We start from the raw sequence: 15,344 nt of genomic DNA on the forward strand, positions 1-15,344 counted from the left end.
CACAAAAGCACAACCTTTCAATTCACTTCTCGTGACAAAAGAAAACTTTACTGCTTTCAGCAAGGAATGTGAATTACTGTACCTTCTGTAAAGAACAAATGTATTTTCATACAAAAAATTTCTATGGGCATAACCAACTGTACAATGGTATGATAATGAGTATTCTCATAGCATAAAGGATATATACAAGTTTAGAAAATGAAGTAATGTTTATATGCAAACAATTTATCTGTAGTCAGATTAAAAATTGCTGTGTAGATGAGAATAATCCTTTGGTAAACTCTACAAGAAATTCATTTTAAATGAATAGATCTCCCATTCTTCTCTCTCTCCCTCTGCTTCCCCTCTTATCTCCCCCCAAAAAAAATAGGCAACAAAAACAGCACCAAAATTGACCACACTGATTCCACACTGATTCCATCATTCATAGTATTAAGTTATTTTAGAGTTGAAAGTATATGTTTTTTTAACTTGCAAAATTTTTTTCATGCCTACAAGAAGGAATAGAAGAATACTGATATAAAAATTAGTTATATTCAAATAAAAATTTCTTACCTAAATACTTCTAGAACTTCCCTTTGAAATTTGTAAGTCTCTATAGAATGTTAGTGTTTGTAATACACTACATATAGTCAGTTTGACTATATATACATTTTTTTCCCACTAACAACCACATTTTTAAGTGCAAAAATTCACCTCAATGGAATTCTCTTTAAAGAATCTGGGGGGAACATAGGACAAGGAGCACACATAACAACAAAGGGTACATTTACCCCAGTAAAGCCTGCACAAAGACTCATTTAAATGCAGCATAGAACAAACTTGTTTTATTCTCCCACTGCTGTTTTTACTATGAAATAAATTAATATGGCAATTTCCTACTCACTGGTGAAAACAAAATTGGATCGTTCACAAATAAATTGCCTGTATATTTAAAAAGGAACTAATTTCTTTCACACAGATTTAGTTTATACTTTCAAAGATGATTAAAATGTTTTCTCACCATCACTACCAAGCAGATCATCTTTCTCATCCCCTGAGAAATATCACAGGTTCATTGACGACCTGTTTTAACATTATGCCCTTGAAATTTTTTAGAACATTTTCTCCTTAAACAGTTAAATTGTTTTTAAGCAAAAAACTGTAAACACGGTGAAAACAACTTCCTTTTTCCTTTCACAGTATTTTCATTAGTATCACACTGCAAATCAGTTTAGTGGCCAATAAGACAGTTGCACAGGGAAAGTGAATTCAGCTTCTAATTAAAATAAGGGGAAGGAGGAAGTTAAGGAAATGAACATAGGACGATGAAGATGGGGAAATTAATCTGTCTTGTTTCATCAAATATTTTTCTCATGTTCCTTGCCATGTTCTACTCACCCAGATCAAGGAATTTCTCAACTTGTGTCTTATAAGAACTGAGCAGACCCTGGGGGTTGCCTTAATAGTATTCAGCAGAAGTTCACCACAAATTCCTCCATGGGCAAAAGTTCACCCACATCTTTATTTTGCAATGATCATTTGTCATTGACATAGCATCCCATGGACCTCTTTTTCATGCATTCACTCTCAACTTTCCTGAGGAATATCACTCACACTGACACCATCTTTAGGCTGCTTGCTGAAATTGGAAATGAAACTGCTCACACGAGAACTACAGTCTTCCTATACTCACAGATTCACACAAACTGGGAAGGTCTCATCATCAAGATCATGTTACTGCTGCACACCTCCATTTCAACAAGTTGCATGATTAAATGTTTCTTGAAATATGAGGTCAAAGAGAAAAAAGCATTCTGGTGATTAAAGAGCTCTCAGCTAATAGCTTTGCCTTCTAAATATCAGTTTATCCTGACCTACTCTTGCTGTTGTCCCTGAGATGTTTGGTAAAAACTGGGCGAAGGTCTTCATGATACCTATGTTCCCTTTTGAGGATCTTTTATGAAGTCTGGGGATGTGGACACTAAATCAGTGTCAGAGACCAGAATCTCTTATAAATTCTTCCACATGTCATTCTCAGACCCCAAGATGTAAAAATTCAGCCAAGCAGTAGGCTTAATGGTGTGCCTTCACTCAGAGAGCTTTTCATATTGCCCAGCATATGTCTGAACTGAGGTCTGACTACTGTCTGTATTTTCAAGTCATCAGCTTGAATTGTTTTGAATCAGATTCAACATACACCCAAGGATGCAGTGTGAGGAATAAAACCGAAGAACGGTTCTGTGCAAGTTGTCCTTTTCTTTTCAACACATATCATCTGTATCCTGCTTTATTTACTGATAATACAAGCTCAGCTTGTATTATTTCAACTCTCTGTGTTCATTATATACACATTTCTTCTTCCTTCTTTTTGAGCACCTTTCTTCTCTCTGTGTTATACCGTGCGGATGACTTCTGCCATAATTTTGAAGAGCTTCACAGAGTGCATGGATGAAAGCCACTAACAGTAAGCAAGCTTATCTGAAAAAGTAAGACCATTCCTTTTTAAAAGAGAAATAGAATTTACCATTCTTTTTAACTCCAGAGTACTCTGTTATCAGTGAAAAATAAAAGTCTTTTATTGCTATTCTTTATTCTTGTGAAGTTTTACTTGAAATATTTAAGGGTAAATACTCTGAATTTACCATAATTTCAATGAAGTTACACATGTGATTATATTCATTTCATTAGCTTTCACTGTTCTGAAACATTTCATACAATGTAATAAGACAGCAAGTTGAGTTACTTTATTCTTGAGGCATCTAATATCTTACATTATTATTATTTTAAACCACTTTTTTTTTTTTCTTTTCATTTAGCTCAAATTAATATAGCACACATTGTGTGGGAGATCTTTTCTTTCACCTAAGATCTCTCATAACAAGGTATAAACGCCATTATTGCTGCTACACTCTTTCCAACCCACATCAGCTTTGTTAACTAAATCCATTCATTTAATAACACATTCTAGGTACTACTGTGAGACTTCATCTAAAAAAAAATAGGAATGTAAAACACTTTGAACAGTTTCTCACAGGTAGGTATAAAGAAGCATTCATACACTTGAATGATTTTCAAATTACTTCTTTGGACAATAAATAACTACAAAAAGCATCTGAGATCAAATATCCTATTAAAATCATCACTAACGTTCAAATGCATCTAAATGAATCACATGTAATCACAGAAACAAACATTTTTTCCAGAGCCACTTTCCCATTTCCTAAAATAACCACATTTTCATACTTAAGTAAATAGTCTTCAATTGCAAATATATTTTGTCACTCTCATGCTTTTCTGTAGAAGGAAATTCATTATGCAGTAGTACCTTATAAAAACTTCGAATTACACAAGATGACTTGCAATTTAAAGCAAAAATAGTATAACACTTATTAAAAAAAAATTGCCTGATGATTTCAACAGAACAGAGAACAACAGAATTTATACTGTTTCCTCAACTAATGAGAAATGTTTCTTATTCTTCCCTTTCTCTTTACTAAAATTTTACTTGTACTTTCAGTCACTCTTTAAGAACAAAGCCAAAATAAAACCTTCAAAGGAAAAAAAAAATCCCTAAAGCATTTATTTTTGACTGTAACTTAATCCACTAAGCATTTGACTTGCCATTACTATCTCATATTTGAGAGTAATAATACTTATAAATGGGTTTTACAAAGAGAAATAAAAGAAATAGGCTTTCAGCTGATGATTTCAAATAATCAACTTTTTGTCAGTCCATATGTTACATTTCACTGAATGAAATGCAGATTGTAAAGCACATTTAATCTATGATACATATTATATTCTATATGATTAATAGTGATGAGAAAAAATTAGTTAGAAATAGTAACTACTGGTCCTTACTGTTCATTTGTCACGGAGTTAACTAGATCGATCAATGCCCGTGACAGAGGGGCAGTAGACCCCTGGCCACACCCCCAGCCCCACAAAATGGAAAGGGCAAGGGAAAAGGGGTAGGGAGATGGGAGCTGGTCTCAAGGAAGGAAAAAGCAGCAGCAACGATCTATGGAGGAAAACTTATTTTACTATGATATTGGAATGCAAGCTAACAAAATATAATATAATTGAAATGGAGACTAATAAATCAAATAAAATAGGAGAGAGAAAGAGTTCCTGACACTGAGTCAAACCTCAAAATCTTGGAACAGCTAGGAAAGCACCCTCCAGCATCCACTGCCACGCAGTAAGAAACCGCCCCACCCAGAAGGGCCAGATCCCATGACATCTGTAATGCATAGGGATAGGTAACCAGAATTGGAGCATTAACAGTTTAGCTCCCAGTGCACTACATGATGTTATGATGTGGAATACTGAAAACCAAAAACCACAGAACTGTGACATTGTTCTAAGAAAATATTTTGATGGATTCTAGCTAGGAAAAACAAACTGAAAAATAGCTAACTCAAATGTGAGATTCAGTCAGTAGTCAAGATAAAATCAAGCTTGTCTTTATATTAATTACATTTTTATGTAATTTATTTATTTAATAATAATGTTTTGTTTAACATTTTCATAAGCTTTTTATCATCCAACAAGCTAGTCAAATTCAAGTGTATACAGATAACATTTTTGGTAAAATACTGTACAGGTGAAAGTACTTTAGATATATACGTACTAAGAATACATAAACAATGTTTTGTTATAACAGCCAACTGCATTTCACACTTACATTCCAAATGTTCTAAAAGTTCCAAAAAGTTCCAAAAGTTCTACCGGTGCATAAGGTGAACATAGCATTTTTGATGCTAGGAGTATATGTTATAAAATTAATGAAATAAAATAAAATAAGAAAATGATGACTCTTTTGAATGTTATGTTCATTTAGAATCAAAACTCTTGATGATTAATGTGGCATTCTTCTTTTTCTCTTTCTCTGAGCTTGTTCTGGGGCCATACAGCAAGGTCAAGCCACTCTGAAATGTGTTTTCACTTAGTATAGAAGTGTTTCTGGAAATATCTGGCAGATTTTGAGGTATTTTAAAACTATACTAAGCTCAGTACAGTGAGCCTGACTTTCATCACTTGCAGGAAAGCACAGAAGTTTAAGTCCTTTGTTTCATTATGTTGCCAGCTGCACTGACTACACATGACAGCTCAAAGAACTGGTATTAAATAATTCATTTAAAAGTGTCTCCCAAAATTTCCAGATACAGAAAATTATTTCACTCATTGCTCACTTCTTAGGATAGAGATCTTGCCTATTGCTAATTTATTACATAGTTAAATGGTTCTAACTCTTTATGTACACAAAAACGTACACATAAGATGATAGGAACCACTTAACTCAGATACTTTTCCTATGGTCTTGGTAAATCCAAGACCAAGGATGGGACAAATAGAAATGTTTTATTCTTCATTCCAAGTTGCAGACTACAACTGTCCTGACACATCTGTAATAATTTATATTACCAGCATTTATTGACACTACAGAGGCCTACACAATCTTTTTCATACGTTTAATGTATAATCTGCTTCACTAAATTTTTGCAGAATTATAGAAAAAATGAACTGATGCTTCCCCCTCGCCAATATTGACATCAAAAAAATTATGAAAATAAGAATAATCTCATTCCTAAGAGCAGCAAAATGAGCATTAATTAATGTGATCCTTTAGTTATACATTAAAAAAAAACAAACCTAGATATGTTTATAAAGCAAGCAGAAAATTTAGTACCTATATTAGAGATACAGCTGTGAAATCTTTCAGTTTCAACTCTTTCTGTTAAAATTTTAAGCAGTTAAATTTCAGTAGTTTTATCATTAAGTTCCATACCTTGCCAGACAAAATACAAATAAGTGTTTACATAATAGCCTTAAAGCTTTTCTTTTCTTTTTTTTTTCCCCTTTCTATATTTGAAATATCTCACCCAATTTCAAATGAAAGAGTATTTTCTTTTGGTACAGAAAACAAAGATGGAAACTATTCAGACAAAGTGTACATGTTTTAGGTTTTTTTCTTTGTACAATGTATTCCACAGTATGTTCCATTGAAAAGGTATAGCGCAGATCAAGAGCTTTCTTGAGTTAACGTAGATCAGGGGAGATTACTCAGTTTGGAAATATTTCCAGAAGGATATGTGTAAAGAAAATGTGAGATGTAGCAAGCAGAGATCAGGGGATCATGGGAAGAACAGTGAGCATATATGCAAACAGACTTTGAAGAGGATGGAAAAGATTATTCTTGGGTTCTCCTGGGTACCTGTGCGGAATTTGTTGCAATCTGAAAAGTCAGTGAAAGTTACTGGATGAGAAGCAAGACTGGAGTAAAAGAACATTACTGAAAGTGCACGGGGTCAGAAGGACTTATGGTACTTTTTTTTCTGACAATCTTTCATTCATAAATTCCCTCTTCACACAACTTGTCATAGTTTGCACTCCTCCATCTTACGTCTTCAATAATAAGGATTTCAATGCTAAGTAAACATTAGATCTAATTAACTGGAATCTATAAAATATTTCTGGTTTTAGATCTACTCTGAACTGAGAAAGATAATAGTCAGTTTTTGACAGCTACCTGAAATCCTGTTTGTGCAAGCAGATTCACTATCAACAGGGAAAGGTTGTTCCTAAAGTAATCTCATTTATCAAGTTCACCCCTAGATAGGTAATACTTTCTTTTGGGAAGCAAATGAAAGAATTAGCACAAGATTTGTTCATTAATTCAGCGGTTGGTATAAACTGTATGAGCTAAGCTAACTGCTTCTTAGCTCTGCCAATTTCTAATTTATTACACTTCTCTGTCCATGCAATATATTTTTAAGAAGAAAGCAAATTACCACTATGTACTGAAAATAACAGTGAGTAACCATTCTTCTGCAGTTCTTCACAGTACTTAACTGGAATAGGTATACAACAATACGTAAAGGAGTAACCTTACATATGTCAAAGCTTTGGGATCATATCATGGCATGCATGCATATCTGTTTTATGATAAGATATTAACCACAGTTATGAATTGTAGTTTTTTGAACCTTATTTCTTATTAAGGTGTCAAGAGTTATAAAAATGTAAGTCGTAAACTTAAAAATATTTTGGCTAATGATACAGGGAGATCCATGGAGATCAAAAAATTACAAAAATGTCTAAATATGTGCAAAATTGACTATCATTTTTTCTTTGACTCAAAAAATATTACTTGGGAAATGTGCATTTATACGGAATTATTTATTCACATGAACCTGAGTTAAAATAATAGTAAACTGAGAAGATAAAGTGGCCACAAATGTAATTATTTTGTCATATAGCTACCCCACGATATTACCTACATCAACAACATTGCAACAAAATATAGTAAAATCAATACTGTGCACACTGTTTATTATCATTTGAGTGAGAGGTCATTTATCAGAGACAAGAACAGTTGTCAGAATAGTAAATGTACATTAAAGGCCTTCATTTGCAGGTTTAACTGGAATTAGCCAATATTTTTAGATCCTCTTCATTCCTCATAACTAGTTCGTGATTCAACTTCTTCCTCCAGTAACAATTAAAAACTCAGGTGGGGGAGGATGATTCAGAGGAAAATAGGGAGCAGTCATAGCATTCAGTGGCTGACATATAATGTGACAAGTCTTTGTTTTCCCTTTACTAGGTATATTTTTTTCTTTCTTTTCTATTCGTCACCCTTTCTCCTCAATTTCTACAGACTGTAAAAATGATTTATCAAAGGAAGCATCATCAATATGCTAACTCAATTAGGCACTGAAGCCTTAATACTGTCTTTTTTTCCTAGAAGGACAAATCAACTGAAACTAAGAATTTCAAAGAAAGCAAAGGAAGACCAGTCCTGGGGTATCTTAAATAGAAAAATATTGAGGGATATTCACAAAAGCTCATTTAAGAAGATTAAAATAATTATGCTACAATATACCACTAAAAATAATTTGTTTGTACTATTAAAACTCCAGGGAATAAAGCCCCACTGTTGCTCTTTGATTTTGGAATGCTTGCCATTTAGAGAATTTTAAAGTGATGCAGCTATGAACTGCTCTCAGTAGCAGCAGTTTGTACCTGTTGTGAAGTACAAGTGAGTTGAGCTGCTATTGTTTTGTCTTTCCATTTATCATACCCCTTCAGTACTTGTATCACAAACAGAAATCTACTGTATGATTACCATCACCAGTCATGAATTAGAAAATTTGGTATGAAATAATCGGTGTTCTTCCATCTGAGTTCTCTACCTGTCTGTAGAAAATAATTTCATATAGGACTTAATCCAACTAAAATGTAGGATTCTATCTACTTTACCTCTAAATCAACTTCCATGTGAGATACAGCCAAAACAGTGAGAATCATTTGGTGAACCACAGGGCAATAAGCATGCAGGTCTTTAGACACTTCCATGTTATATTACCCCCAAATATTGCATAATAAATTTCCCATGTTTTGTAGTTAACATAAGACAAAAACTCAATTTAAGTAGCATGAAGAAATAACATAAAACTCTAAGAACTAATATCTTATATATTAATTTCAGTGTTAATATTTCTATGTATTACAAACATTGATACCTACAAGAGCAAGTTATATCTCACAGACATAACTAATTGAGAAGACTATAACTTACTTAGATTAGTGAGTTCCCACCAGGAATGTAGATCCTAGCAAAATGAGAACTGTTATTAAATAGCAATGTCACTTAGGCACTGGGCAGATTAATCAACCATTTCCCAAATTAAAAAAGATTATATTCTACCAACAGAGATATCCACAGCACAAGTATGAATTTTATTATTCTACTGCCTTTCAGAGAATAATATTGTGATGACAACGTTGCACAACCTTTAAATTTCATATGGCAAACAACTCACAGAAATTTAATTAATGACCATTTTATTAATAACTTCAGCATCATAATCAGTAACATATTGCTGAAAAGCAGAGACAAATGCATTTTGTGAACATGGACTTTCAAGAGGAAGAGAAAAATAGACAAAATATTTTTTATTTTCCTCAATATTAATAATTATTTTTTGCTTATTAGTCAAGGAAGCATAAAACAAGCTAAATAGAACCCACCATCAAATCTCAAAAAGAAGAGAGAGTGAAAAATTGTCAGCGTACCCAAAGAAAACGAATACATTTGTTGCTCTGAAAGTAATACTTTCTATTTATTTCCATGGAAACTAGGACTGATATAAAGAGCACAAAAACACTATTTGATAGAGCAAATTCTTGACTACAAAACACTATTTTTCAACATAACCACCACCATTAACTATGCAGTTTCACCACTGATGAACAAGAGCCTGCATGCCAGGCTTGTAAAAATCATCATAGCCATCCAGAACATGGCTTCTCTTTCACATTACTGCTGCCACTGCTGAAATGCACCACCCACACCCCACTGTGTTCATATCCACTTGTTAATCTATTTAAAAATTCACTGAGTGTTTATGAATATCAATGGATGCCATCCTTTCAGCATGGAGGAATTCTTTGACACATCTTTGTTTCATATAGGCTTCCATGTCAGACAGCATTTTATCAGACTACCTCTCTGCTGACATCTCTCACATGGCAATAAAATACAATGGAATATTGGTGGAAAGGTACCATTCTCTCCTCTCATGCTGCCACCATCCATCTCTGATGTCATGGGCCAACATAATAAAATAGGAGGTGTTACATTTGGAGCAGCCCTCATTTATCATTTACCAATAACTGACATAAGTTTCCATATATCGTGAAGACTGAAGTGGTTGGACAAACTGGGTATGGAGGACTTTGTAATTCTGTTTGATCCTGCAAAGAGTTGTGCATGTATTTAAAGTGAAACATGTAAGTATTGCATTGCGTTTGTTTACCTATGGAATTACATGCATACACAGTTGTTTGAAGAACTGATGCCCAAGTCATCCCTAAGGATATTGAAACCAAAACTAGGTTATGGCCTCTAGAACTTAGTTGGAGAGAGGAGGAAAAATAGAGATGCAGGAGGACCTTGTTTTTCAGCTGCTTTGTTATAAAAAGTAAATCAAACATAATTAATTTCAATCTTTAAGTTAGAGCCATAGCCTTTTTTTGCCCAGTAATATAACTACTTTTTAAATGCAATTGTAGAAATTAGAAAATTTGAGAAAGGAGGAAAAAAAAAAAAAGCCAGGAGTGTTTTTTTACATTTAAGAGAAAAACTATAATTACCCAACTTTTGATATCTTAATGCTAATACTCATTATTTTATATACTGAGAAGCTTGAAATTATAGCTCTTATTATCTAATTATTATTATTTTTTAAGTCAAAGAGATAATTAAAACAGGTCTCAGTCATGTGTGATGATCCATTTTTATCTGCTACAGTGGTTTGGCAATTTCTTTCTAAATCTAATCTCAGATCCTTTTCCTGCTTCAGTTCTGTTCCTATGTAACTCAAGTATCCAGCCTGCCAGTTAATACTTCAATAGAAGTCCCACAAATGTGATTTTTTTTCGGAACATTTTCTTGAAGAACACATTTGTTGTTCAAAGAATTTAAAATTTATCAAACTGTGAAAAGTAAAGAGTGACTCCTGGCTGAAATTGGAGTTTATTTCTCCAGGACCTGCTGCTCCAACTTCTGTCATCTAAAGCAATGTTTGCTCTGCCAGCCTTTTCACCTAACTGGTGTTGCAGTTCTTATTTCATGTTTTAAACAAAGCTCTAATACAGCCAGGCAGCAAATTAATGTGAGAGAAGTCACAGGTAAAAAGTAAAAGCTGTGGGCCCTTCTAGATATTGAGATAATGTTACGGAAAAAAAAAGCTTGTATATAATGATTTAGTATCCTCCGTAATACCATAAAACAGATCTTGCCCCCTTTGTGTTGACACCTAAGATTTGAATGACTGCATATAACAACTTATTTTCTTCTTGCTGCTCCCTGCCTTAAAGAGCCTGACATTCATTCCATCTGGAATGATTTAGTTTAAAATGGTATTAAAATCTGTTAATATGTTCAAGTAACAATATATTTTGTTAAGGAGTCTTTTGAGTAGGGACCATACTGATGATATACTAGCTTAATGGGGAGAGCATTCACTGGAGAACAAGGAAGTAAATTCTCCTAGCTGGATTTGTCTCGCTGCTCTTAGATTTTGTGTTGATGATTTAAGCCTAATGTTTGTTTGGATTTTTGGGTGGTGGTTTTATCCAGAAGGAACTTAACAGGGTTTTTACTTTTTGTCATTAATACGTTAAAAGTCTCATACAAAAACAATACAGATAAAATCATATATTTCTTAGTTGATAATGATTGCAGTCCTTCTTCAAATATTTACCTTGCCCAAAGAATAAACCTAATGTATTTATTTATCATTATTTATTTGTTTGTTTGTTTTTGTGATCAAGACCCTTCTGAATATTTTTTCACAGTTCAAGGTGAATTTAAATCAAAAGTAATTGGTTCAATTTAATACTATTTCTGTTCTCTGCTTACCCACTGATAAATCTGTTTGGAATACATGTTTCAAATTCCCCAAATAAAAGTAGAATATCATTTTCCAGTTATGTATCGTTTCATATCACATTACTCATCCACTACTCAAATGCTCACACATGGATAAAATTAAAACCGATAATATGTACAGGCTGCACATGACACTAAAACTCTTAGTGGAAGCTGTAAACTAAAAATTGATTGTGATGGGCATTTTAGAAGGGAGATGAGCAGGATATAGTAGGACTTCAAAATGGAATACTGCAGTGCAAGAGAGTGCTTTCTATAACAGAGCTGATAATCGGCAAGGCAGAGAACTACACTTTATCACATAGTGCAGACTGCATGGCAGCAAAAGATAGTGCTTTGGTGGCAGATAGAGGCAGTACAGTGAGCTTGGCAACACAGGAGAGTGCTTTTTGTAACAATGCAGCCAAGGAAACTGGAAGCCTCCTTGCTTCCACACAGAAACTGATTTAAAAAATCTGCGCTTGAAATAAAGAGTGGTCTGATTTTATTTTATTTTTAAAGTCAGCCGCATACAAAGGATACATTTTGACTATATAATTTTGTAGGCTATAATATGAGGCTTTGTTTTAATGTTAATCGAAAGCTTCCAAAAATACGGAACTGTAAAATACATTAGTGTATTTGTAATAGATTGGCTTTTATCTTCTTCCAGAAACACTCCTCAGAAATCCAGAATTTCTATCTGAATTTTCACATAACTTACGCTTTAAATTTGATTTTATTTTGCTATGGTACTTATATATCTTAACTATATGACCTACTTTTTTGCATGTACATTAATATCTCCTTAACTAAAATACAAAAAGCAGTACACAAGAGATGGGAATTATAGGCACCAAAAAAGAAGTAGAGAAGCATTTTCCAGACAGAGTGAAATTCAAGAACAATGCTTATCATAAGCTAAATCTAGCAAGGGACATTGGCAGTAAGAAAAATGGACCCCACACTTATGATAATAACAATTAGAAGTTCAGGGCAGTTTTTTTTTTTTTTTTTTTTTTTTTTTCCCTAATGTATGGGGGAATGAACAAGTCGGAGGCTGAAAAACTTGATGTCTTTTTGTCTGGACCTCCATATACATTGCCTGTGCTCAGACTTCAGTGTGCAGCAGCACAACCAAGAAAGCTAGCAGTTGGCTGGGAGCAGGAGCTCAGAATTACTTAGACAACATGGATATGTCTAGATACACCAACTTGAAAAGCATTAGCTTTTTATCAGTTGTATCACCTTAGAAGTGATGAATATGTTGGTGGATCTGTTGCCTGTTATCTGTGGAAAAAAAAGTGAAAATGTAGGAGATGTCTATGACTGATCAAAAACTTAATGTTACACTCATAGTTAAGAAGACAAGGAGAATCTGCAGAGCTCTGGGCTGAACAACTCCACCCTAATTGTTGAGAGGGAGTATCCTTTTTGTAGTACATTTCCAAGAACACGCAGGATGAGAATAGCCTGTTCTATACCTTGACCTTTTAAAGATTTTTGACACTGTGTCCCACAGCATTTTCTGTTGCAAGCTGGTGAAATGTTGGTTAGAATAACTGAGCATTAAATGGTTCATAATTAGTTGGACTAGGCTCAAAATTTATTAATCAATATTTTAATATCTGACTTGTGGAATCAACAGAGGATGCCCCAGGTCAATACCAGGATCCTTATTTTTCAACATTCTCATCAATTTAGATTATAAAGCAGACTGCACTCCCAGCAATTTTGTAGATGTACAAAATTAACAGGGTGACTGACACAAGAAATTTTATATCTTCAGTCCAGAGTGTACTTGAGGACCAGCAGAGGTCTTTCAAAGTACAGCAGAAATAAAGCATTTTTCACTGTGGTCTGTGTGCTGGCTGGCTGTGCTCTGCTTCTGTACTCGTTATAGCCAACAGCTACTACTTAGATGTTGTATAAGGGATAATAGAGTATATTGGACTGTGTGGATTCGATGGCCTGGCACATCAGAACCACTGAAATATAAGGCCCTGGTGGATACTGGTGCACAGTGCACTCTGATGCCCTCGAGTCATGAAGGGACAGAATCAATCCATATTTCTGGAGTGACTGGGGGCTCTCAAGAATTGACTGTGTTGGAGGCTGAGATAAGCCTCACTGGTAAGGACTGGCAAAAACATCCTATTGTGACGGGCCCAGGGGCTCCATGTATACTAGGTATTGATTATCTCAGAAGGGGGCATTTCAAGGATCCTAAGGGGTATCGATGGGCCTTTGGAATAGCTGCTGTGGACACAGACAACATTAAGCAGCTGTCTGTTTTGCCTGGCCTGTCAGAAGATCCATCTGTTGTGGGGCTGCTGCGAGTAAAAGAGCAACAGGTACCGATTGCTACAAAAACAGTGCACAGGCGGCAGTACCGCACCAACAGGGATTCTTTGCTCCCCATTATTACTTATTCATAAGTATACTCCCTTATTCATAAGTTAATTCGCCAACTAGAGAGCCAGGGAGTAATCAGCAAAACTCACTCGCCTTTTAACAGCCCCATATGGCCAGTGCGTAAAGCCAGTGGAGAATGGAGGCTGACGGTGGACTACCGTGGCCTGAATGAAGTCACACCCCCACTGAGTGCTGCTGTGCCGGACATGTTAGAACTCCAGTATGAACTGGAGTCAAAAGCGGCCAAATGGTATGCCACCATTGACATTGCTAATGCCTTCTTTTCTATTCCTTTGGCCAAAGAATGTAAGCCACAGTTTGCTTTCACATGGAGGGGCATTCAGTATACCTGGAACCGTTTGCCCCAGGGGTGGAAACACAGCCCGACCATTTGCCATGGGTTGATCCAAACTGTATTGGAACAGGGCAGTGCTCCTGAGCACCTGCAGTACGTTGATAACATCATTGTGTGGGGCGATACAGCAGAAGTCGTCTTCACAAAAGGAGAGCAAATAATCCAAATTCTTCTGCAAGCTGGTTTTGCTATTAAGCGAAGCAAAGTGAAAGGACCTGCCCAGGAGATTCAGTTCCTAGGTATAAAGTGGCAAGATGGCCGTCGTCACATCCCGACAGATGTGATCAACAAAATCACTGCCATGTCTCCACCCACTAGCAAAAGAGAGACACAATCTTTTCTGGGTGCAGTGGGCTTTTGGAGAATGCATGTTCCAAACTACAGCCTCATTGTAAGCCCCCTTTATTATGTGACGCGAATGAGAAATGAGTTTACATGGGGCCCTGAGCAGCAGCAAGCTTTTGAACAGATTAAACAGGAGATAGCCCGTGCCGTGGCCCTAGGGCCAGTACGGACTGGACAGGGTATAAAGAACATCCTCTACACTGCTGCTGGAAAGAACGGTCCTACTTGGAGTTTGTGGCAAAGAGCCTCAGGAGAGACCCGAGGCCGACCCCTGGGATTCTGGAGTCGAGCCTACAGGGGGTCGGAAGAGGGCTACACTCCAACTGAGAAGGAGATCTTAGCTGCTTATGAGGGGGTTCGGGCTGCTTCTGAAGTAGTCGGTACTGAAACACAGCTCCTTCTGGCACCTCGACTGCCAGTGCTGAACTGGATGTTTAAAGGAAAGGTTCCCTCCACCCATCATGCTACTGATGCCACTTGGAGTAAGTGGATTGCACTGATTACACAACGAGCACGGATGGGGAACCTCAGCCGTCCAGGAATCCTAGAGGTCATCATGGACTGGCCTGAAGGTAAAAAGTTTGGAACACCACCAGGAGAAGAAGTATCACGTGCTAAAGAAGCCCCACCATACAATGAACTACCGGAGAATGAAAAGAAATATGCCCTGTTCACAGATGGATCGTGTCGTATTGTGGGAAAGCATCGCAGATGGAAATCTGCTGTGTGGAGCCCCACACGACAAGTTGCAGAGGCCACTGAAGGGAAAGGCGAATCAAGCCAATTTGCAGAGGTAAAGGCTGTCCA

The sequence above is a fragment of the Lagopus leucura genome, unplaced genomic scaffold (genome assembly GCF_019238085.1).
Source record: "Lagopus leucura isolate 7727_CA_CO unplaced genomic scaffold, USGS_WTPT01 Super-Scaffold_100159, whole genome shotgun sequence".
Lineage (NCBI taxonomy): Eukaryota > Metazoa > Chordata > Aves > Galliformes > Phasianidae > Lagopus > Lagopus leucura.